The 6,000-nt window shown below is 45.0% G+C and overlaps 1 protein-coding gene across 2 annotated transcripts in view; it reads right to left on the reverse strand.

Annotated features, from left to right (window-relative positions):
- SERPINE3 (serpin family E member 3) overlaps positions 1–5,304 on the reverse strand; it is a 49,037-nt gene extending 43,733 nt beyond the window's left edge. For both annotated transcript variants that reach the window (XM_073343241.2, XM_073343218.2), the window contains exon 1: positions 5,133–5,304. The gene's annotated coding sequence lies outside the window, so the exon portion shown is untranslated. The remainder of the gene's footprint in view (positions 1–5,132) is intronic.
- Positions 5,305–6,000: the final 696 nt, after the last annotated feature.

The following is a 6,000-nucleotide window of genomic DNA, read 5'->3' on the forward strand; positions in this document are numbered from 1 at the left end:
CTGGCAAGTCAGTGAGGCTTGTTCTGGCCCAGAAATGCCTCCTCTGTCCCAAGCCCCACTGCTGTTTGGGGTCCCAAGCTCGGGCAGGCAGTTTCAGTTTTGGCAGCCCTGGTGCTGCTCTGTCTATGTGACGAGGGGTCTACATATATAAAACTGTAATGGAGTTTTAGAATTGAAACTGAAGAATGCTATGCACCGTGGCTCTAAGAAGTCAGATTGCTCTGAGACCAGTCGCGATCCTGGAAGATGGTGAATGCTGTTACCTCCCATTGCTTGCTGGCAGGTGAGGGCACTCAGCTCCTTGCAGGATTTAGCCCAGAGTTGGGTAAAGGGGCAGAAATAAAATCAGTTACCTGGTGCGGCAGAAAGTGTTGATCTACAAAGCACATGGTGCTAAGTGGGAAAGCTGGCGTCTTTGACCACCTGAGCTATTATTTAAAACACATTTTCTGTCTCTCTTATTTGCATGCATTTGGGCTAAATTCCATATATGAAATTAGCCAGATAGGCACTCGAGCAGGAGCTCAAGAACTGAAAATAAAATTGATTGCTGCCTGACCAGGAGAATGGGTACTAAAAACGAAATGAAGGGGTTATGTTTTCCCCGGGAGAGGAGGTACTTCAAAGACTCTCTCAAATCCCTTTGCTCAGTGTTACCGAGACACCTTCTCACTCATTCTGCTTCCATTTTGAAGGGAAGATTGTGGTGATGTTGTTCAGTACCTCTGGCTATTGCTGAGTCATACTGGAACTGATCAGCCAGTTCTCCCACACTCTCCGTAGCCTGCTACTGAGGGTATTGGCCTGGGACATGGGAGAGTTTTTCATCTCAGTTCACTCTGATTTAAGCAGAATAAGGACTTGAAACTGGCTTTCTCACATCCCAGGCCAGTGCTTACCCACAGAGGCCTCTCTCTCCCCATTGGTCAGGCCTTTTGACACCTCTTCCCGAATGTAAAACCTCAGGTGTTCAATTCGAATATGGATATTTTGAGACCATTCTATTTTCATGAAAATGTTTAAAAGATTTTGTTTTCATTCCAGATCAAAAACAAATGTCAGAACCTTAGAAATCGCTGTGAAACAGAATTGTCCTCCTCCAGCCAACTCAAATCATAACAGCCTGAGGTGACCCATCCTGAGGGCTCAGACAAACAGTTCTGAAGAGGAAATTTCTGCTTATGTAATGGACCTGGCTTGCACCAATGGCAGGTATCTTCAAAACATTTCCTGTGGGGGAATGGGGGGGTGGGAAGAGACTTCCCCGCAACCAGACCCTAAGTTTTAATTACGTATTTGGTAACCAGCTAGAACTTTCTGAGGAAAACACTACAGAGAGGCTAGATGCAGGCATCACTAAAAGAAGAGGAACAGGGCTCCTTTGCTGTTTGCCTAACTCTGATGTTAACATTGGGTCTGGCCTGGGGCAACTTAAAGACTGGAATGCATAACTATAGGCTATATAAATGATTATCCTTTAGAGAAGCAATAAATACAAAATATATGCAGTACTTAGAATGAAAACACATATAATATTTGCATTTGCACACAGCTTCCTTATGCCATATTCATACAAAAACTGATGTTGGTCGGAGCACAAGGCCAGGTCAGCACTTAAGTGGAAATGTGTATGCAAATGAGGAACTGGTGTGCAGTAGTCATCTGCAAATGTATGTATTAAATGTGCACATAACTTTGAAAAAGTGGCCCAGAGAACACAGAATATGTTAATATTAGGTAGTTACTTACAGGGAATAATTATAAGCAGGGGCAAAATACAAGCTACAATGCAAGCTAAGGCCCAATCCTGCAAAGACTTCCACACATGCTTAACTTTAGACACCATGAGCAGTCTCATTGACTGTTGACTTCATTGGGACTACTCACAATTAGGGTGACCATCTTTTCAAAAGGCAAAAGTGGGACACATGCAGGACATTCTATTACCTTGGCAAACAAGATTTTTCTTTCGTTTCAGTGTTTCAAGAAAGAAATAAACATTCTCCTTGGATTGTGCAAGAAAAAAATTTCAGTAACTGTCAGCATATTGTCAAAATCAATGATCCTGGATTGATCCATTCGCCTTAGATCTTTATGGGCATTCCAAATACTTTATCAATCATTCGTTTAAATTCCTTAGGTAAATCCAATACCTCATTACAAAAAGAAACAAGGAAAGTCTTGATATCCTTTCCCTTAAGTCTGTCACTCAGGGCCCAAAAATACACAGATTACTGCTTCTTAGGCTATTCTCAAGCAGTTCAGTTTTAAATTGCAAAAGCGCTTTTATCCTCTCCTATAACACTAGCAGCATTCTCATCAGAGCTCACTTTCTTGCCAGTCCCATTATGATTATCTTCCACTACCACATTTAGTATCAGTGGCTACAATAGGGCAAAATAGGAGAGGAGCATTACAATTACTGGTGACTGTGTAAATGTCACATAGCAACAGGACACTACTTAGAATTGTAGTGATGGGACAATACAAGGAAGGGAAAGGAGAGGGGAAATTTATTTGGAAGGAGATGACGTACTAGAAGTTGTATATTTGGAAAGGCCTACAAAATTTATGAATATATTTATCACCTAAGGGTGAAGGCAGCTATTCAAGCTATCCAGATCTGGAAGAGAGGGACATAAAGACATGAAACTGTTAGGTTCCATGTTGCTCAGGTGGTCTGGGCACTTCTGGCACAAAATTTGAATGGATCATTGTAACTCCTGTTCTGCCAAGCCACAAAATGCATTGAATAAAAACAATGGAAGACATAGGGATAGGGAAGAAGGCAAAACAATCTTTGGAGGTTTTCACTAAATTCTGTCTCCTGTGGGTGCTATGTATCCTCTGCAGCTTCTTTTCTGAACTCTTTAGGCCTTTACACTGGGTTGAACTAGTCACATTTCTTTTTTATAACCGCCATTGATTCTGCAGTGTTCAGGCAGTTAATTTCCAGAAAGAACTAAATCTGCTCAGGAAAATTTCCATTTTTTTCCTTCCCTCCCTCCCTCAATTTCCTGCCCCTGCACCATTCCCTCTCTTTGTTAGTCTTGCCCTTCTCAGTTTTGTGGCACACCAAAAATCTACCCTCAACACTTTCAAAAATTCACATACCCTCCCCCCCGCCCAAGCCCTCTCCTGTTTGTGGGTATTTGGGTTGAAGGAACATTTCCCAGTGCCTACATTCTGCTGGGCACGCCAAAGAATAGGAGCTTCCCCACTTCTCAGCATCTTCATTTCTCTCTCCAGAAAGGAGGTGGGGAGCTGCAGAGGAGTTTTGCATGGTTTCAGGTTTCAAAACTAAAGGTTCATGTGGCTCTAATATAATGTTGGAAGCACCAAAGGAAAACAACGTTGAGTTTGAAAACCCCAGATTATGTTTTATGATAATATGTAAATCTGCCTTTTTGCTTTCAAAGCGTTGCTTACCCTCTACTGAGGGCTCCATGTTGGTTAGCTTCTAAGGTCATGGACCCTCTCAAAAGCAGAGGTATTATTGGGATAGACACAAGTGACATTTCTCTATTTTTACAGTTCCTCTCCCTCATTTTAATTTTCATATCCTGTTTTCCCTCAGAGTATGGTTTTATGCCATCTCAAGGGGATGTTTAGAGGTATTTGTATATGTAGTTATTTTTGCTTTTTAACCACCATTTTAATTTTTCTATGTCTCTATGAGTTTGGTTTCCTAAGTATCCAAAATAATCCTTTTATGTTCCTCCCGGGGAAAATTTGTGCCACTGCGGTGCAGCAGAAAAATATCCCCACCCCCAGATTCCTTTTGCTTTCTTACAGAAAATGGTTTCTGTGGAGAAGCAAAGAGAAGCTGCAACGGTGCTCACTCACCCCTCCGGCAGCTCAGACGCTCTGTCCAGGCAGCTGGGGGAGAGGTAGATCACTTGAGGGAGAGGGGTCTGGTGATGCCCTGGGGCACCCAGGGACATTAGTCCCTCCCCTTCCCTGAACAGAGCAGCCAGGGCTGGGTCACATCAACCCCCAGAAACTTCCCTGGGCTGCAGGAAGCTCTACACCGTGAGGGGAGGGGGAGGACTTGGCAGGAGGGGGTCTGGGTGAAGGGTGGGGGTGGAGCTCAGCGGGGTGGGGGTTGGGTGCAGGGGGGTCTGGCTTGTGAGGACACGGGAAGCAGCTGCCCACACGCGACGCCTCCTCCCACCCAGAACTCGCCCACCTAGCCCCCTTGTATCAGGAGCCCCCTGCACCCATAACCCCCGCAAACTCCCTCCCGCCAAGCCTCACCCCTGCATCAGGAGCCCCCCACCCCACTGAGCCCTAATCACCTTCACCTGGACTCCCCTGCAGAGTCCCATTCCCCCTGCACCCAGAACCCTGCACTGAGCACCTGTGCATCCAGATTTCCCCCCAGACCTCCCATGGAGCTGCCCTCAGCCAGGATTACACCACATAGAAACCTGGTACTTTTGAGGGAATTCTTCGCCAAAAAATTAAAAATTTTAAAATTCTGCAAAGTTCTGCATATTTTATTTGTCAAAATAACACAGAAACACAATAACAATATAATCACACCATTTTAAATAATTGAAAATGGTAGGATTTTCAAATAAAATATGCAGAATTTTACAGAATTTTAAAATATTGTGCACAGAATTTTTAATTTTTTGGTGTGGAATTCCCTCAGGAGTAGTGTGTGTATGTTTTATTTTGTGTAGCCAGTATATTAAATCTTTAATCCTGTGCATCTCTCAACTCCTGGGAAATAAATTAAAAGATTGTGGTATTTCATAAGGTTGTGCAGGGTTAGGCAGCAGCCAGGTTGGAGTTTTGTGGATCACAGTGAAGCCTAAAAAGGGGCTTAAGGGGCCTAAGACGAAGGTCAATGGGGCTACTCATGTGCTGACTATGTGCATAAGTCTTTGCAGGATTGAAATTTAAGGCCTTGTGTACACTGCAGAGTTTTGTCGGAAAAAAGGCAGCTTTTGGCGGCAAAACAGTGGAGGTGTACACACTGCAATGCCACTTTTGGTGTCAAAACTCTTCAGTTTTGGTGACAAAATAAAACCATCTCAACGAGAGAGAAAGGGATTTTTGCGGAAAGGTTAAAATGACAAAGTGTCAGTGTAAATGCTGCCATTCATTATATCGCCAGAACTTACCTCCCCCGGTATCCCACAATACCTGTGACTGCTGGGCTCACTGTTTTCAACTGGGCTGCCCTGCAGGCATGTGTCCCTCCCCTTTCAAAGCTCCATGAAGTTCTGACAGTTCACTGTGCTGCTCTGCTCTGGGAGCAAAGAGCAAATCATTAATGTGGAATGCTGTTGTCTCCCGCACTACAGACGCAGAGGCAGGCAGGCAGGGGCGTGCATGCGTGTTTGTGTGTGTGAGAGAGTGAGAGAGAGAGACTGCTGTGCTATGCAGAGCCAGGGAGGGAGAGGGGGGCTGATGTTGGGGGTGTCCCCCTCCCCATGCCTCAGGACTGGTTACTCAGGCTGCTGTCTGAACTTAGAGACAGTATGCCAACACACTCACTCTCCCCCAATACTCACTCTGTCTCTCTCACATCCCCCCAGACTCTCTCACACACTCCCCAACACACACGCTGTCTCTCTTTCCCACTCCCTGTCACATGCTCTTGTCCCCTCTCCCCCACACACGCTTCAGTTGAAAATCTGGCAATCTAGTAGGATGCCTATGGAAGAATGGGATTCAGAAACCTGCATCATGTGATGCGGTGCCTGTCCCATGGGGCATTGCAAACCCTTCCCAAAGCACCCGCCGGCCAATTGCACAGTGGGATAGCTACCCACAGCGCACTGCTCTCTGTGTTGATGCAAGAGCTGCTAGTGTGGATGTGCTCTGCCAACACAAGGAGCATAGTGAGGCCACGCAACAACGCGTTAATTAAAGTGGCATAACTTTTGACAACAAAACTCTGCAGTGTAGACATAGCCTAACTAAAGAGAAGAAACACCAGCAATGTGTAACAAACAATAAGAAGCAAATGGAGAGGGAGGATGAGAG

The sequence above is a fragment of the Lepidochelys kempii genome, chromosome 1 (genome assembly GCF_965140285.1).
Source record: "Lepidochelys kempii isolate rLepKem1 chromosome 1, rLepKem1.hap1, whole genome shotgun sequence".
NCBI lineage: Eukaryota > Metazoa > Chordata > Testudines > Cheloniidae > Lepidochelys > Lepidochelys kempii.